At 46.5% G+C, this 19,948-nt stretch overlaps 1 long non-coding RNA gene across 1 annotated transcript in view; it reads left to right on the top strand.

Moving 5' to 3' along the window:
- LOC149864968 (uncharacterized) overlaps nt 1-13,587 on the top strand; it is a 271,749-nt gene extending 258,162 nt beyond the window's left edge. The window contains exon 4 of the long non-coding RNA XR_016442332.1: nt 11,990-13,587. This is a non-coding gene — a long non-coding RNA (uncharacterized LOC149864968). The remainder of the gene's footprint in view (nt 1-11,989) is intronic.
- The last annotated feature ends 6,361 nt before the right edge of the window (nt 13,588-19,948 follow it).

Below are 19,948 nucleotides of genomic sequence, written 5' to 3'. Positions count from 1 at the left end.
AATAGACTTACAACACATACGCTTTCTATATACTGTTCAGTTGAATGAAAATTTAATTTCTTCTACATTATAACATTCATATGAAAGATTATTTTTTGAGATTTGAGAAACTGCTGGGATTTTAAGTGCCTTTATTTATACAATCTTCTGCTTGTTTGGTGCTCTATAAAAATAAAAGGAATAGTGAGTTCATCCACCAAATCATATTTTCTGTAAACTAATAATTTCTAGAAGCAAGGATCTCATAAAGCATTCAACTTGCAGAAAAAGCACATAAGCAAGCAGGAGTTCAAGATGGTTTCAAATTAAAATGTTGCGGGGATAGGGCAGCTACAAGTGCTACTCTACTAAGCTATTGTTACCAAGGGGGAGCGATAGTATGAACCCTCATTTGAGGGTTGAATTCCTATAGGTTTCAATGGTCTTTGGTAATGTGCATGGGGGATTTTTGTCCTTCCTGAGCTGCTGGGGGTGAAACCATCTAAATCCAGATTCAGAGTGAAGACATTGCTGAAGTTCAGGGCTATGTGGCCACGGAAGTCTGATTAAAGGCCCTCTCTAATCTCTTTTAACAAAGCAGTAGTGCAGACTCATTGCATTATCCTTTTCTTGCTTTTTGCTAATCCTTTGCTAATCAGCAAAATATGCTTTGAAGATTTAAACTTACTTGCATTCTCTCTACAGAGTATGGAAGTAAAGTACAGAACTTATTCAGAATATTTTCCACATGAGGATCACATGCAATCATCTCAGCATAGAGCACCCTGTATGGAATAATTCTGACCAGTCTGATAAATAGACTTACAACATTTGCACTTTATATATACTGTTCAGCTGAATGAAAATTTAATTTCTTAAGTGGAGCTGCTTAAATTATTACTTCTTTTTGCTTTAATCTTCTACCTGTAGGTCATTGCAAAAAGTTTTTTTTTTTTAGATACCAAGGCCTAGAGAGCTAATAGTGGCATGAGCTGTTGTCATCTTAATTCTAGTCAAATTTTCCTTCTTGGACAAATTATGGATAATGAAACTTACTATCTATCTAAGACTTTTCAGCTATGGAGTTCAGATTGCTTCATAAAAATTTATATTATCATTTTTTTTGTAAGTATCCAAACAAGAGAAGTGCTGTGATATGCCAAAAACAAAACAGCAAATCACTGGCAGGTCAGAGAGTACCTCCAGGGTTTTCAGTACCATGCTTAAACATTGAACATACCTTTTGGAGCATAAAGAAATTTGAGTGTATATTGGGCTTGAGTGAGAAAATTAAATTATTGATTAGATCCCATAACCTAGCAGACTAACTAGGGGTTGCCAACATAAGGCAATTATTTTTACTGACAACCAAACTTCTTTACTGATATATGTTTTACATAATGTAAATGTAACCCTTCTGCCAGGCCTTGGGCAAGGGCTAAATTCAATATTAGGGGTTTAACACCAACCATAGTAAAGAAGTTTGATTGCCAGTAAAAATTTTGAAGATTATCAATAAAAAAATAATGTCTTGGGTTGGCAACCTTGGTTGACTACAGCAATGGTTTTACATCATGCTTCCTCCACAGCAGGGGTTCCCTACTCACCCTTCGCCCTGATGCCCATCACCACACCCTGAATCAAGCTCCTCACTCCTCCCTAGGCTTATCTTCACTGGCCCAGCCTTTCTTCCCCCAGACCCCCAAATAAGTACTACTGTATGACTACCTGCAACCCAGCAGTACTATAGGCAGGCAATGAGATGCAACAGCTCCAGCACATGGCTGGTGGAGAGAGAGGGCTATGAAGGAATGAGAGAATGCTCCCTGCAGGGTGCTTTACTCCCACTCAGACACTAAGTGGTGCATACACATGGACACATCCAGCAGAAAAAAAGACAATTATGAAAGGTTAAACTCTGTTCAAGATTTAAAAATTATTTCTTAATTGATTTATGTCAAACTGGTTTATGGAACTTCTGTCCCAGACCCCTTCCTGGTTTAAGTTAATTTACGGTCCCTCAGCATCGCAGCATGCTTTGCAGCTCTGGGCTGGGCTGCCTGTTCCAGATGAGCGGGGTTGGCCCTGCCCCTCTCCTCCCTTGTCAGAGTGCTATCACTGCTTAGGCTGACTGAGAACAGGGTGGGGGTGTGAAACCCTCCTCTGGAGTGCAGCTGGGTCTGCCTGGCAGGGGGCCGGCAGCCCTTGCCAAGCATCCCCAGCTCCCTACCCCCCTCGCTGCTCCAGTGGCAGGAGCAGGGGCTCGGCCAGACACTGGTAGCCTGGGTGGAAGGCGGGGGATTAATTCCCTCATTGTAGGGGGCATGGCCCAGGCACCCATAGGCTCTGCTCATGCACCTGGGTCTGTGGTGGCCAGATGCTGGTTGCCTGAAGGGAAGGGGGATGATTGTATTTCATCTCTACATGTCTAGAAAACATGTTTAGATCTTCTGTATTTGCATTCCATAGGCAACAGTCTAATGCCATCCTAAAAGGCTATATTGTCATATCAGAAAAGTATCTGACTAAACAGTGTGAATTTATAGGTGTTTATTAAATAGGAGACCCTAGAAACATTATTTTTGAACTGCTGGGTAACATTTATTTGTAGCAGAGAAGAAAAATCAGTTGAAATAAATGGAATGAGAGAAAGCCAAGAAAGAAAAGGGGTTTAGTAATAATATAACAGAGTAATAGGAACCTAGGAGAATTATTAGCTTGGTTTGACTAATGTCAGAGGTACTGTAAATATCTACTGTCTTTAAATATCTTTTCTTCAAGAGTCACTATGTTTATTCATTTCTACTACTTTTCTATATTCATCTGTATTTTAGCTAACGACTGTTCTGAGCACTAAATAACGCTGAAGCAGGATAGTACTTGTGTTTACAAGTACTAACTTATGGCAGTGTTTATTAATTTACTGTGACCTAAAAGAGCTGCATGTGTAGATGCTAAGATTTTACTGCAGAGCTAATTAAGTACCTCCACAGTAAACAACTCATGTAGCTGTGCCTTGTTAGTGCTTAGAAATCAAGCCACCAAAAAAAGGTGAAGAGCTCTTTTTCCTTTAGCACAGTACATTTTTTGTGCTCTTTGACAGCTGCCATGCCAGCCTGTGTACTAATGCAGGACCTACCTTAATTTCTAAATAGTTATTCACAGCTCACTGTGCAGATAATATATTATATTTTCCAAGACCAGTTTCTGGGCTGAAAGTCTTGAAGAATATTTTTCACATGATCTTTGTAGTTTTCAGGGAAAAAGTAGCTGAGTTACATGCAGCATAGAAACATTAATATTACTTTTAAACCTGCTTAGTGTAGGGAGGAAGGCATTTTGAAGCTACAGTTTCATAATTTGGAACCAGCTAGCACATCTGTTTTTTTTGCAGAAAATGTCCAGTATAGCCTAAATTCAATTAAAATAATGGATGACTTATCACAACATTGTTGGTGTCCCTGGATTTATCCTTATAGCTAGTGCTTTAACTTTGGAATATTTGAGGTGACTTAGGCTAATACAGACATTTGGGGGCATTAGGGAGAGGTTAAGTCAACTCAAAATGGCTGTCTGATATTAGATAAGTTAGGACGGGGGGTGCTAATTGGGGGTGTTTGGGGTCCAAAAGGTGGAGGGGATCAGGGATCCACCGGGGGGATGGGGTACAGGCAGAACCTATGGGTGGGGTAGGGAGGGACAAGCATGGGGTGGGGGGGCAGGGACAACCTGCAGTTGGGGTAGGAAGGAGGCATGACCTATGGGTGGGGTACGGGGGTCAGTCTTTGCCTGTGGGTGGGGTAGGAGGGAGGCACAACCCACAATGGGTATCACAGAATTATGGAATCAAAGGACCAGAAGGGACCTGCAAGATCATCAAGTCTGGTCCCCTACCATGGGCAGGAAGTTATTAGGCTCAAATATGCTCAACAAGGTGCTTATCCAGCCTCATCTTGAAAACTTCCAAGGATGGCAACTGCACCACCTCTGCTGGGAGTGTGTTCCAAATTCTAGTAACCCTTATTAAAAAAATGTTTTTTCTTACGTCCAGCCTAAACTTTCTCTCTATTAGCTTGTGTCCATTGGTCCTCATCCTCCCTTGAGGTGCCTTCCTGAAGAGTTGCTTCCCTAGATCTTAATGCTCACCCCTGATATACTTATAGGTGGCTATCAAGTCATCTCTCAGTCTTCTCTTACTCAAACTTAACTGACCCAGTTCCCAGAGTCTCTCCTCAGGCCCCTAATCATATGGGTGGCTCTCCTTTGTACCCTCTCGAGCTTATCCACATCCTTCCTGAAGTACGGTTCCCAGAACTGGACATAGTACTCTGGCTGTGGCCTCACCAATGACAAATGGAGAGGGAGAAGCACCTCCCTGGATCTATTGGCAACACATCGGCTAATGCACACCAGAGTTCTGCTTGCCCTGCTGGCATCCTCATCGTACTGTTAACTTATGTTCATCTCCCAGTTGATTTTGACCCCTAGGCCCCGTTCAGATGTTGTGCCAGCCAGTGTACCATCACCCATCATGTAGTTATGGTGACGGTTCTCCCTGCCCGGATAAAGAACCCTGCACTTCTCCCTGTTAAACCTCATCTGATTCCATTCCACCCATAAAACCAGCATCTCAAGGTCATCCTGGATCTGGACCCCATAGTCTTATGTGTCCGCATTTCCCCACTGCTTATATCATCCACAAACTTAATCACTGAGCTTTCCACCCCCTCATCCAAGTCATTAATAAATATGTTAAAGAGCACCAGTCCAGGCACAGGTCCCCAGAGGACACCACTGAAAATGGCCCTCCAGGATGAGGCCATTCCATCAGTTACAACTTTCTGGCAGCCAGTTGTCCACCCACTTCACTGTAGACTGGTCCAGCCCAGTACCCTCCAATTTAGGTAGGTGGGGGAGACACAACCCACTGGTGGGGTGAGGGGGGAGGCACAACCCTATGGATGGGGTGGAGGGGCAGACAGGACCTGTGGGTGGGGTGGGGAGAAGGTGCAACCTTCAGGTGAGGTGGGGGAGAGGTGCAACCCATGGGTGGGGTGGGGTGGGATATGGTGAGATGGAATGGGGTGGGGTATCCCACACCCAGTGAATCTACATCCCCATCACTCCTACACCTCCCATCATTGGGACTTGCTTGCTTGGCTACAGCAGCTGCAAACACTTATGAAAGTGGTTGCACCCAGAGTAGCTTGTGGGATGGGAGTTGAGAGGGCTGGCTGGGGTGGGGGAGAGCAAGGGGCCAGGGAAGCAAAAATGACAAGTGCAGGGGAGAGGGGGAAGAAGGAGTGAAAAAGAGTAGCCTCAAGGCTGGGACTGTTGGCTGTTTTCCCAGCCCTGGGTCTGTGCAGGGGAAGTGGGCAGAAGTTCCATGTACCGGTTTGTCCTAAATTGAATAAGTCTGATGCTACATAGATCCAAATTTGTCTTAAATCACATTCTGTAATTTTAGATGAGTTTGTGTGCATGGAACTTCTGTACAGTTACAGGTTTAGACTGATTGCTGGTCACTGAGACTGGGTCTGTAAGTGTAAGGTCAGCACCTGGACAAGCTAATTTTAAGACAGGCTGTCATTTTGAACCCAATTTAATCTCTCCAAATGTCTGTACTTATCCTGAATGGGAAAGTAAAATATTTCATTCCCTCTTTAAGATTTAATTTATGACTTATTACTTGTTTTACTACATTCTTTTGTTGCATTGTTTTGCAACCTTTATCAACTCTGTTTCTTGAAATCATACTTTGCATGAGATTTGTACAGGAACAGAACTATTTGTACAAAATATCTGTTTTGCAGAGGAAAACCAAGTTAATATGCTTTTATTTTTCATTTTTTCTACATAACATCCATCCTCTCAGCATTACCTCAGTCTCCAGATTTATAGGAAGGTAACAGCCACAGTACTATTCACATAGGGTTACTTTATATGAGCTAAGAGGCACCACATAAAAAATACAGCACACCTGTAATGTTAGGTCAGTACAAATATCTGTAGAGTTAGGTCAGTAGAGTTAGGTCAGTACAAATATCTCCACCTGAGAATTCTGGTCCATTCAAATTTAGAAGTACCAATCTTTTTTCTCTGTATGGTAAAAAGAGTGATGCCCTCCTTTGTTAGCATTCATTTGATTAAATTTAGCATCTGTCTATCAGTTCCAATCCTTCCTCAGGCAAAAGCTTCCTGTATTGCAGTTATCTTAGTAGAAACTTCAAAGCTGGTCAATAACATAAAGTTATAGAGGTTTACCTGTAGGTAGAAAGTGTGGTTAGATGCACCTAAACTAGCATTAATCTAACTAGTTAGGGTAACAGTACAGTAAAGATGAAGTGACATAGACTTCATCAGTCTGAGTAAGCCCCCAGATCCCTCCACCATTAACCAAGCTAAGTGATATAATACATCCAATTCACAGTGTAAACATAGTAGATACAACCAAATATTTATTTTGATGGTATGGAGATAATCTTTGCTAACACAGCACTAGTGTAATATATTTATAACTAAGGGCAGGGGTGAATGAAGAAGTTACTTCAAGGTAAAAAAGAATAAGGACTTTACAGCACTGTCTTCTGGTTGGAGGAAACTGTCTGTGGATACAGTCCTCCCCTCTGGTAAATGGAAGCTAACTTGGTCCCTGATACATGTTTATAATTAAAGCTGGATATAAACCAGCTACAGAGTAGTTACACATTCTCAAGCACTAACTTGATAGCTGGTTGGCTCTTTTTATAGTTGGATAGTCATTTTAATCATGTAATAATTACTTTTCCCATATGGCTGGTCTAAATTTTTTTGTGTGATTAATTAATTGTGTGATAATTACTTTGCACTTGTAGCTGGCCTTAGTTTGCATTTGTGGCTGGTCTACATTTACTGCATAATTAACCAGTTAATTGGATAAGATATGTAATGCGTAGCAGGGGCCTCACAGTACCTTAGTTGCATTTTATGGGATATGTTGCCATGAGTTAATTTTTACTAACCATCGAGTAAAAACATGCACATGGATACTTACCATGGAGCAGCTGGTGGTAAATCTCCTCTCTGATTTACCTTGCTGTAATTCCTGAATCTTTGCCTTAATGATTCAATGCACACTGACTATCTGTCTCTCATTGCAACCTTGCCATAGGTAGTAAAGCTAATTTTGTAATTAAGGTACTTTACAGAAATTTATACTGAGTTCTAATCCAGGATCTCTCAGTGATATCCAATGTTTGTTTGGGCAAATTATTTAACTACTCTTGGCCACAGTTTCTCTAGTGTAAAATGGGAGCTCCAATGCTTCTGTTGGTGTCACTGGGCATAACCCCAGGTAACTCAGAGGGATGGAAGACCATGAGCGTTGAGGAAGTCCTGCTGCTCTGGGCTCAGACGAGCCAGGACCCCCCCTTGCCCAAACTTTGTAACCCTTTCTATGGCGCCTGTAATCTCCTGTCCTTCTGGAAAACAGGCGAGCTAAAACTGTTATCTGTGGAAGGCAAGGGCACCGCTCGGAGAGAGAAGGGAGGAGGGAAAGGGAAGGAAGAGGGGGGCCAGCTGGTGGAAAATCATTGGGAAACTGACCAGGGTATAAAATTCCACTGTTGCAGTGTTAAGCCCGCAGGAATTGAGACCATACAGTCTCCCTGTGCCTTTTACTTGAGCTCAAATAAGCTCTGTCTGCTTCTCCCCCCAGTGTGTTTATTTGGCGAGACACACACCGCGCAACGAACCCAATTGTTGCCTCCCTTGGGCACTTTGTGCCGGCAACAGTTTTTGGCACCCAACGTGGGGCTTGAGGCTAGCATTTCACCTTGTCCGGATCCCTCCTGGGGTCGACGACTTGCGGCAACAACTGACGCCCAGCGCGCACCGGTGGTTTCATTGGGGGCCTTGGTAGAGACAAGGTTTGATCGACCCTGGAGGGCACAACGGTGCAACGCACTCTAATAGTGGAGAAGCGATTGTGGGCGACGGTGTGAAACCGGTCCCTCGGACAAGGTAGGATAAGCTCAGCAGTCTGAGCATTGCCTGTTAAGACCTGGGGACGCCCAGTGTCTCCCTGTAGGACCTGTGGACGCCCAATGTCTCCCTGGAGTATGGGCAGGGACAGAGTATGGTTGGCAGGGCACGGTGTACACCCTTAGAATGCATTCTAACTAATTGGAAACTGTTTAAGTCAGATTTAATGACTAAAAATAATCTTAAAAGGTTCTGTACAGTGAAATGGCCTCAATATCAACTGGAGGATCAGGAAAGGTGGCCTCCAGAAGGGTCAATTAACTACAATACAATCCTCCAATTACTCCTGTTTTGTCAGCGGATGGGTAAGTGGAATGAACATTTGTATGCACAATTGTTTATGGCTTTATGAAATAAGACAGATATTTTGCAGAAGTGTAATTTGACTCCGACAGGATCAGTAGTTGTCAGTGTTGAGTCTCAGCATTCCCCCCCCAACCACTGTAATGCTAGAGTCGGTGTCCCCTTCGGCTTTAACATCTCCACCATATAAAGATCAGATGCCCCCGGTTCCAGAGATTTCTCCCTCAGTGCGATTTTACCCTTTACTTACTGAAACTGTAATAGCCTGGCCTGGGGCAGATGGGCGTGCAGCCCATACCATGCAAGTATACACCCATGTACCTTTTAACCCGGTGGACCTGGCGGCTTTTAAGGCACAGGCTGGAGAATTTTCAACTAGCCTGAGTAAGCTTATCTCTGTCTTTGAGGGATGTTTAGCTAGTCATAAGCCTGATTGGGACAACTGTAATATCCTTATGCGAACCTTATTATCTGAAGTAGAGTGGAATCAAGTTATTTCCAAAGCAAGGGAGGAAGCACAGCAGAGGCATGAAAGGGATCCCGTCAATGTTCGTGGTCCGGCAGATGTGGTTCCCCTAGCAGACCCTAGATGGGACCCTAACAACCCTGTGGATCATACCCGTCTTACCTCTTACAAAAAAAAGGAAGACTTAATGGATATGTCTGTAGCACAAATCCTGGAGACTGCAAACAGGGCGTATACTCTCAGAGAAGGAGAAAAGGACAAGAGACAAGTTAGAATGCTAGTAGCAGCAGTACAGGCTGGAGTCAGAGAAAGGCCACAAGAAGGTGGGAGAGGCAGAGGTATAAGGGGTTGTGGGCGCCCTGGCCCACAAGAAAGACGCCTGGGACGGAACCAGTGTGCCTTATGCCAGCAAGAGGGACACTGGAAGAATGAATGCCCAGAGAAAGGGAGAGACTGTACTCCTGTAATGGCAGTGGAAGGAGAGGAGTAGGGGTGTCAGGGGAAATGGACCACCCCACCCCCGGAACCCCAAGTAAAAATGCGGGTGGGGAATTCAGAAATTGATTTTTTGGTAGACTCCGGGGCAGCATGGACCGCTGTAAATCAACCTCTTCAACTTCCCGTAGTGGGCTCTCTCACCGTGGTGAGTGCCACGGGAAAAAAGGACTCAGTGCCCAGTGTATGCTCCTGCAGAATGTGCTCTGAGAGACTGGGCTCTTTCTCACAAATTGGTCTACCTTCCAGATTGCCCAACACCCCTGCTAGGACGAGACCTGCTTTGTCAATTAGGTGCATCACTGCATTTTACCCAGGATGAAATAACCCTCGCATTGCCCCCTGGGATACTCCAGGGAGACATTGGGCGTCCCCAGGTCCTACAGGGAGACACTGGGCGTCCCCAGGTCTTAACAGGCAATGCTCAGACTGCTGAGCTTATCCTACCTTGTCCGAGGGACCGGTTTCACACCGTCGCCCACAATCGCTTCTCCACTATTAGAGTGCGTTGCACCGTTGTGCCCTCCAGGGTCGATCAAACCTTGTCTCTACCAAGGCCCCCAATGAAACCACCGGTGCGCGCTGGGCGTCAGTTGTTGCCGCAAGTCGTCGACCCCAGGAGGGATCCGGACAAGGTGAAATGCTAGCCTCAAAGTACGGCATACTGCGAGAGTATCAGTCAGCCTGGAACACTCCTATCTTGCCTGTACTAAAGTCTGATGGCACATATCGACTGGTGCAGGACCTAAGGGTGGTTAACGAACTGGTTAAAACTATTCATCCCCTCGTCCCAAACCTGTATACCTTGCTGGCCTCCATAGGGGGGCAGTATACTCATCTCTCAGTTCTTGATTTGAAAGACGCTTTCTTTACGATTCCAGTTGACCCCCGCCCCCCAGGAGATATTCTCTTTTGAATGGGAGGACAAAAAAAGGGTTAAGAAACAACTTTGTTGGACAGTATTAGCCCAGGGATTTAAGAACTCTCCTACCCTTTTCGGCCAGTTCTTAGCTAAAGACTTGGAGGAGTGGAATAATGAGCATGAAGTTCTCTTGTTACAATATGTGGATGATTTATTAATTGCTGCCATAGATTTAATCTCTTGCCTTAACGCCACTGTAAGCCTCCTGAACTTTATTGGACTTTGAGAATATCGGGTGGCTCGAAATAAAGTTCAAATTGCTCTCCCCAAAGTATGATACCTGGGATTTCACATAAGACAGGGGGAGCGCCAGCTTTCAAGCAAGCGAAAGGAGGCTATATGCCAGGTTCCCACCCCAAGCAACCATAAGCAGCTCAGGGCGTTTCTTGGCATGGCAGGTTTTTGCAGAATATGGATCCCTGAATTTGGACTATGGGCAAAACCACTACATGACTGTGTAAAAGGGGCGGACCATGACCCCTTTTATTGGACTTCAGAAGCTGACAAGGCATTTAAAATACTGAAAAGGAAACTAATGGAAGCCCCCGCCCTAGGTTTACCGGACCTTTCTAAACCTTTCCAATTGTATGTGCATGAACGAAAAGGGATGGCTCTGGGAGTGCTTACTCAATTGTTGGGGGCGTGGAAACGTCCCATTGCTTATTTCTCCAAACAGCTTGATCCAGTTGCCAAGGGATGGCCAGCATGTTTACGAGCAGTTGCGGCAACTGCCCTAGTACTTGAGGAAGCTGAAAAGTTAATGCTGGGAGGAGTTGTGCAGGTGTATACCCCTCATATGGTCCAGGCTCTGCTAGACGCGAAGGGGGGTCTCTGGCTCACCCAGGCTTGGGTGGCTCGGTACCAAGCTAAGCTTCTGGAGAACCTGAAGTGACTCTGCAGCCCTGCCCCTCCCTTAACCCGGCTACTGTCTTACCTGAAATGGAAGAACAAGAGCGTGATTGTTTAGACATCACAGATGCACAGTACTCCAGCTGTGCAGACCTACAGGATCAGCCACTTCTGAATGCTGATTGTGAGTGGTACACTGATGGCAGTAGCATTGTTGTAGAAGGGCAAAGAAGGGCAGGTTATGCTGTTGTGACGCTCTATGATGTTGTTGAGGCCAAGGGTTTGCCCGCCGGAACATCTGCTCAACTTGCTGAACTGGTAGCCCTGACCCGGGCACTAGAACTGTCAAAAGGGAAATGGGTCAACATCTATACCGATTCTAGGTATACTTTTGGAGTACTGCATGCCCATGCTGGCCTATGGAAACAAAGGGGACTGCTGCAGCCCAAGGCTCCCCAGTGAAGTATGGACCCCAAATTCTCCGACTCCTGGAAGCTGTTCAACTTCCCTCAGCAGTGGCAGTAATGCACTGTAAGGCGCATCAGAAAGAGGATCAAGACGTAGCCAGGGGTAACGCCCGGGCAGACAGAGAAGCTAAAAATGCTGCCACCCTGAGGACACCGAAACCTGCTGACATCCACATGCATGCCCTCATTCCATCAGTGGGGGAGCTCCCGGATCCCCAGTACTCGTACAAATCAGACCCTCAAGCGTCATCTATCAAAGATCTGCCAGGAGGCCTCTCTGCGATGGCCCAGTGCTTTGCCCCTTGTTCTGCTTCGTATCCGTGCCCTCCCCAAGGGAAGATTAGGGCTTAGCCCCTTTAAAATTATGTTTGGAAGGGCATGGCCTATGAACGGGATGCCGGTTCTAGCAGGGGAGTGGGAAATAGGATGTAATATTTTGTCATGGTATATGTGCTCTCTGTCTGCTGTTCTTTCTTCTCTCCATAGGTACACTAAAGACTTGCAGCCTCTTCCGCTGGATGCTCCAGTCCACTCGTTACAGCCGGGGAATTCCGTGCTCATTCGTACCTGGAAGGATGAGCCCCTCCAAGAGAAGTGGAGAGGACCTCACACTGTCCTACTAGTTTCCCACACAGTGGCAAAGGTCGATGGACACAAGAACTGGATTCATCACGAGACAGACTTGGCATGATCTTTCTCCCGGCGTATGGAGTGGGCCAGTTAGCCAAGCTGTATCGTCAACTTTCTGCATTTCTTTCAAAATTTGCCAATGACACTTTAACTATTGAAAAGAGCCTTAACTCCGAGATTTATCAACTTCGTTTATTATCTCTTCAGAACCGTCAGGCTCTAGATTATGTTTTAGCATCTGGGGGGGGTATGTGCTCTAATTGGGAACGAATGTTGTACTTATATCCCAGAAAATTCCCAAGATATTAACAAACACATTTTCTCGGCTGAACAGGCTTTTGAGCAGTGGAAAAGTCAGGAACGTGAACCCACTGTTTTTGATTCTCTCTGAAGCTGGTTGCCCAACCCCAGAGGCCTAGGAATGGGCATATTTCACCTCCTGGTCACCGGTGTTGTGTTGTGTTTAATTACCCTCCTCTTATTTGCGTGCTGTAATGCCCTCCTGCACAAAGTCTGTGCATCCCCCTCCCCGAGCGCTTCACTATACCCCTGCATTGAAGATCCCAATCCTCAACCACTCAATCACATTTTATCTTCAGAATATGAGAAAACTCAGCCAAAACTTTGTTGAGTATTCTCAAAGCGGGGAGTTGTTGGTGTCACTGGGCATAACCCCAGGTAACTCAGAGGGATGGAAGACCACGAGCGTCAAGGAAGTCCTGCTCTGGGCTCAGACGAGCCAGGACCCCCCCTTGCCCAAACTTTGTAACCCTTTCTATGGCACCTGTAATCTCCTGTCCTTCTGGAAAACAGGCGAGCTAAAACTGTTATCTGTGGAATGCAAGGGCACCACTCGGAGAGAGAAGGGAGGAGGGAAAAGGGAGGAAGAGGGGGGCCAGCTGGTGGAAAATCACTGGGAAACTGACCAGGGTATAAAATTTCACTGTTGCAGTGTTAAGCCCGCAGGAATTGAGACCATACAGTCTCCCTGTGCCTTTTACTTGAGCTCAAATAAACTCTGTCTGCTTCTCCCCCCAGTCTGTTTATTTGGTGCGACGCACACCGGGCAACGAACCCAATTGTTGCCTCCCTCGGGCACCTTGTGCCGGCAACACTTCCATACCCCTTGCTGAAGCACAGTTCATTAATGTTAGTGTGGTTTGATGGTTGTGTGCTGATAGGTGCCATAAAAAAGCTTAGAAATAAATAACACCCATAAGTAAAGATGTAAGAATCCAGCCTTAAGTGAAAATCTCCACTGTGACTATAAAACTGCAAGTGCCATTTCTGACCTGAGAATCAAACTCCATCTCATCAATGCAGTGTGTACTCCTATGAAAGTATTGAGGCACAAATGTATAATGAGCTCTTAAATTAAAAATTGATGGATTCCCTACATTGTAAGGAAAAAAACCACATTTAGGAGTTGTATCTGAGCAAAATAAAATTGCAGTGTTTCCTCTTGACTTCTGTTCTTATTAATGGCACTTCAGTGGCTCTATGCTTGTTGGGATGAGAGGTCATTTCAAAGAAGCCCTGCCAAACATTTTACTGGTGATCGCAAAATGAATTTAAATCAAAATTAGGTAAGCACTGTATATATCATTAGACTTGGGAAATAAGTCATGGAATCAATCCCCACTTTGTAGTTATGTCTTCTAATTACTGAAGCTTGATGACTTCCAGAAGTACTTCCAACTGCACATACCTGCATGTTTAAAGGGATGAAGTTGCTGCTTGTCAGAAGTCTGGCTCTGGGAGCAGAGAGAGATGTGTGGGTGCAAGCCTGTTGCACCCCCCACTTCTGGAAGCCCTCTCAGTGACCCCCAGCAGCTGCAGAGCACCCCACCAACCTCCAGCACAGCTGGAGGTAAGCGGGGCCCATAGTGGGAGGAGGTTAACTGCAAGCAGTGGAGAGGAGGTAGCTGACTGGAGCTGAGGAGGGTCTCACCCCACTCTGGCTCCTACTTCACCCAGCCCCCCAGGGAGAAAGTAGATGAGGGGGAGAGGGTACCAGTCCCTCTCTGGTGGGGCAAGGTCCCCTAAATCCCTGGTAGGGTCTCCCCTAGCCCAGGAGCAGTGTAATTCTGGCATCAGGCTGACTGTGCATGCGCGCAATTTAAAAGGGCCCACCAAAGCAAAAAAAACCAGTCAGGCTCCAGGAGCGGTGAGAGATGCATGGGTACAAGCCTGCTGCACCCCTGCTCCCCAAACCCTGCCCCCCCCTGCAACCCCCAGCAGCTGAGGAGCACCCTGCCAACTCCCAGAACAGCCAGAGGTAAGTGGGGCCTGTGCTGGGAGGGGGTTAACCCCAGACAACAGAGGGGAGGCGGCTGAGTGGAGCCAAGGAGGGTCTCACCCTACCCCACCCCAGCTCCTACATTGCCCAGGCCCCCAGGGAGCCACATGACCAGAGCCTCATGAACAGGCCATGCAAACAGGTGCACTTGTCTGCCCGGCGCATGAGTTAGCACGGAAGTTTGTGCAGGATGGCCAGCGGGAGGGCCTGAGGCCCTGCCAGTGTGCCCTAGGGAAGGCAGTCCTCCTGCATGGTCACAGCTGGCCTCCCAGTGGCACCATGCAGATGGGCATGCGCTGCACCCCTCAGGTCCCCTCGAGGTCTGCAGCTTCCCCCTCTGGCACCTCAGAGGCCTCCACCGAGATGGAGACCATGGTCCTGGGCTCCATGCAGATGGAGCTTCTGGCTCTTGGCTACAGGGGCTGCCTGAAACTTTTTCAGGCTCTGGGGTCTGGAAGCATGGCCACCCAAGCTCAGGGACCCTCTCCATGATGTCTCAGATATGGGCTCCCAGGAAGCAGCAGACTTCCTGGGCTAAAGGGTCAGGGTGGCAGATTGCCCCCTCAGTGCCCCTTGTGAGGTTTGCTCCCTTTTGTGGTCTCTGGCATGCCACCTGGAGGAGCGTGCTATCAGGGATGGTAAGCAGGAGACAGATTCCTACTGCCAGGCCCTTCACCCCCTGGAGGTGGAGGGTAGACCAAGGTCTCCTAACAGGACAAGGGAGGACTCAGGGACCTCCCATTCTGTCCAGCCAAGGGGATGGAGCAAGGTGGTCAAGGTCCGCACCCTGCTGGAGCTTTGCAATAGGTATGAACCTCTTGCAGCCCCGGCAGAGCCTGCTAAGCTGCCTGATCCCATAGGCAACACAGGCTCAACTGTAGATACTGCCCCCAGTCTCCCGAGGACAAAACACAAAGTGTTTGTCATGGGAGACTCCATCCTGAGGGGCACTGAGGGGGCAATCTGCCACCCTGACCCTTTAGCCCAGGAAGTCTGCTGCTTCCTGGGAGCCCATATCTGAGACATCATGGAGAGGATCCCTGAGCTCCTCCAGCCCACTGACCACTACCCTATGCTCCTTATTCATGTGGGCACAAATGACATGGCTTGGAGCAATCCCAGTCGGGTCATGAAGTACTACAGAGATTTGGGAGTGGGGCACAGATGGTGGTGCAGGTGGTGTTTTACTTGATCCTCCTGGTTTTGGGCTATGGGCTGAGGAGGAAGAGGAGGATCGAGGTAGTGAACCAAAGACTGTGGTGCTGGTGTCATCGTGAAGGCTTCAGCTTCCATGACCATAGTCTGCTCTTTGGCGAGAGAGGCAGCAAGCTGCTGGGAAGGGATGGCCTCCACCTCTTTCCACTGGGGAGGAGGCTTTTCTCAGCCAGACTGGCTGACCTGCTCCACTGGGCTTTAAGCTAAGCCTGCTGGGGGAAAGGGGGACTACTGCCACTGTTGGCCTGCTGAGCAACCTTTACAAAGCCAGCAGGCCAAGGCATTTAAGGGAGCCCACCCCTTCCCCAGCCCTGGAATGATCTGTAGGCAAGGCAAGGGTCCCCAAGGGGACACCTGCATACCTGTACAAAAATGCCAGGAGCTTGGGGAATAAACAGGAGGAACTTGTCCTCCTGCTTAACACAAATAATTATGATGTCATAGGGATAATGGAGACCTTGTGGGACTCCACCCATGAATGGACCACAGGTATTCATGGCTATATCCTGCACAGAAGAGATGGAGTGGATAAAAGGGGTGGGGGTGTAGCTCTCTATGTCAAGGAAGTCCCTGCAAGGCAACACTGATGCCCAGGGTGGACAACTGGAGACCCCCTGGGTTAAAATCCATGAGGAACATGGCACAGGGGACACAATGGTGGGAGTCTACTACAGACCTCTCACCCAGAATCAAGAGCTTGACCAGGAGTTCGACAGGGAATTGGCTGAAGCTGCATGCTCCTGGTGCATGGTTGTCATGGGAGACTTCAGTTACCCAGACGTCTCATGGGAAGAGCACTCAACCAAATCAAATGGTCACAAAGCTTCCTAACATACATGGATGAGTTCTGTCTGATGCAAGAAGTCTACAGGCTGACGAGAGGTAAAGCGCTGCTCAGTCTGATACTGGCAACTAGGAATGACCTAATCAGTGACCTAACAATCGAAGGGAAGCTGGGTGACAGTCACTATGAGCTGATCATCTTCACCTTCGGCTGTAAAGCCGGCAAGTCCTCGACTTCAGGAAAGCTGAACTGACAAGCTCAGGAGGCTTGTCAGTGAGGCGCTAAGGAACTGCAACACAAAGGGGAGAGGAGTTCAGGAAGAATGGTTGCTCTTCAAGGGAGCGATTCTGGATGCACAAGCTAATTCTATTCTGTCTCAGGGAAAGGCAGAAAAAGGGCACAGCAGCCCCCTGGGCTATGCAGGGAACTAGGAGACCTCATGTGCCTAAAAAGAATTGTCTATAAGGGATGGAGGAGTGGATCTACCTCCAAAGAGGAATATTCTGCACTGGTCCAGACCTGCAAGGAGCAAACCAGGAAAGCCAAGGCTGCAACTGAACTCCAACTAGCTACAAATATCAAGGAAAATAAAAATTCCTTTTTTAGTTATGTGGGGAGCTGGAGGAAAAGCAAGGGCAACATTGGACCCCTGCTAAACCAGATGGGACAAGTGACAACCAACACCCAGGAAAAAGCCAACTTGCTAAATGGGTACTTTGCATCAGTTTTTCACTAGTCCCAAGAGCTGTCTCTGCCCATTATGGGATGGGAATGCCCAGGTGAGGGGAGATTCCTTACCTTCTACCAACACTGACCTTGTGAAGGAACACCTTGAGAGGCTGGATACCTTCAAGTCAGCCAGCCCTGACAGTTTACTCCCCAGGGTACTCAAGGAGCTGGCAAGCATCATAGCCCAGCCCCTGGCACAGATCTTTGAGAATTCCTGGTGCTCTGGTGAAGTGCCCAAAGATTGGAAGAAGGCCAATGTGGTGCCTGTCTTCAAGAAAAAGAAGAACTTGGATCTAGCAAACTACAGGCCCATCAGCCTGATCTCTATCCTGGGGAAGGTATTAGAAAAGATTATCAAACAGACCATTCTTGACAGACTGGCCAATGGCAACATCCTGAGGGATAGCCAGCATAGGTTGCTGCAGGTAGGTCTTGCTTGACCAATCTTATTTCCTTTTATTACCAGGTGACCTATCACCTGGACAAGGGAAAAGAGATTGATGTCATATATCTTGACTTTAAAAAAGTCTTTCATCTGGTATCCCATGATCACCTCTTAGCAAAACTGGACAAAGCAAAGCAGTGATTTTCAAAATCTAGCTACATATCTTCCATTGAAATTATCTGCCTAAATCCTTTTCACTGCCTTGCAAATTTTAACTTTAGCTTTATTTCCTGGACAATCTGAAAAGTACACATTCTTGTACAGAACTTATGAGAAGAGAGCCCCTTCCTCACAAATACTTTCTCCTGTGCAAGTCAAGATCTCTAAACGTACTTGGAAATCTGTACAGATAATCTATGAGCAAACACAGATATTAATAACTTAAATGACCATATTCTTGGCTACATCTGTGGTGCTACCTACCAGTTAATTTACAATATGTTTTGTCAAGTGGAACTGAATACCTAAAGTTGTTTAGTTTAATTTTTTAGAGTGCATGTGAAAGTTATTTAAAGTCCTACCTATTTTAAACGCATCAATATGTAAGAATTGATAAAGGTGTTCTTATGTGCACACAAATACATTTTTTATTACGTTTGCTTGTTTAAAAGTCATTCAGTACTGCCTGTACCAGATAAATAACTGGATCTTGGAAATTGTTGCACTATAGCTCTTGTTCCCATGTTGATTGGTGGGAGTTCAGAAAAGAGAAATAAAAAATGTGAGCAAGCTGAAAGGACTGGCTCATGAAGGAAGATGAAGTATGGAAATTGTAGCTTGGCTAATTGATTAATGACTATGAGGGCTATGATAAGTCTTCCAAAATGTGATAGGTATCAATACTGAGGAGTGGTAGAAATTATTTAGGATACTAAAAAGGAAAAAAAAATATAAGCTTTCAGAGAAAGAGGATTGGCACTTATCTATATCTGTACACAGCAACTATCACAGTGCTGTGATACACAAAATGCTCTGGGCACTTTAGTTGAGTGGCTCTGAGAGCCACTCTAACTAAAGCACCCCCCACCCCCCACCACTCCTACAGGATGTGTCACAGAACCTTTACTTATTCCATAAAATATTTGAATAACTTCACAGGAATAACATTAATCTGTTTTTGGGGTTTTTTTTTTAAAAACTGTCTTTGTTGAAATTAATTTGAAGTTGGGGGTGATATGGGTAAGAAGCCAGTTTTTAAAAGTAATGTTAATAACATCAAAGTAATCCTTAAAATATAAACCCCCTAACCATGGTTGCTACACATATATTTCCCCAAATATGATATATTTTGGCCACAGATGAGAATGATGCTCTGGGCTCCCAAGTGGCTGCCTCTGCGCAGCAAGGGCTGGACAGCTGCCTGCAGCACCCAGTGCAAGGGCCTGGCTGTCACACGCCAGAGGCAATGCCCTGCTGCACTTGCTATCTCAGGGTTTGCTGCTGGGGGTGTGCTGTGGGCAGGTGGAGCTGGACCTAGCAGCTAGAAGCTGCCTGCAGCTGAGCCTAGGGTCTAGCAGGCCCGGTCAGAGCTTACAGCATCCTGCATGCCTGGATGGCACGGGCCTGGCAGCCACACGGTACGAAGGTGCCAGACAGCAGCACCAGGGTGCAGGCAGGCTAGGGTAGCTGTCCTGCAGCCTGCCCAGGGGGACACAGGGGCCTGGAGTGGCCTCAGGCTGCCTGCTGATGTGCCCCAGGGCTCAAAATGCCTGCAGATTTTTAAAGCCCAAGGCAGTGGCTGCCATAGAGGCAGCCCAGCCCTGGGGCAGGAGAGGCTCCTGGCCTGGAGCACTGGGGCTAGCCTGATGCCAGCCCCCAAGTGGCAAGATAAACTTGCTCCTGGGTCACATTTACACATGCATAACTGCTTAGTAACTAATCACAAGTATATTTGCTACCTGCATTTGCATTTGCAGGTAGCAAATTTACTTGCAATTAAGTTTTTTACTGTGCAGTAAGTGTGCACATGTGTAGACTATGCTTCTGTGCAGTTAAGCATCTTGTATATTGATTGATATTGATTTTATGGAATATTCTGACCTACCAAATTCCTGAATTCTTCCCACACAAGAAAGGTGAGAAAGACTGTCCTCCCTTTTGTTTGGCCTTGATCTCCTAGTAATCAGCTTTTCTTCTGCTAATTGTTTATCTGCTACCCCTGGGAATTTCTCTCCCCGCTCTTCTAACTGTTTTCTAACTATATCCCAGCTTTGCAGTTGGTACAATAAAAGATATTATCCTAAGAAATCCTTGCCTGTTGCATTTAAACAAAGTCATATGGAAACACTCCTGGCACAGTATACTGCTTACAGATTGTAGAAGGAAACTAAACACATTGGCAAA

This window comes from Crocodylus siamensis, chromosome 5 (genome assembly GCF_052110815.1).
Source record: "Crocodylus siamensis isolate JL-2025a chromosome 5, ASM5211081v1, whole genome shotgun sequence".
Classification (NCBI taxonomy): Eukaryota; Metazoa; Chordata; order Crocodylia; family Crocodylidae; genus Crocodylus; species Crocodylus siamensis.
Note: the sequence above shows the minus strand (reverse complement) of the source record. Positions and strands in the feature narration are given on the sequence as shown.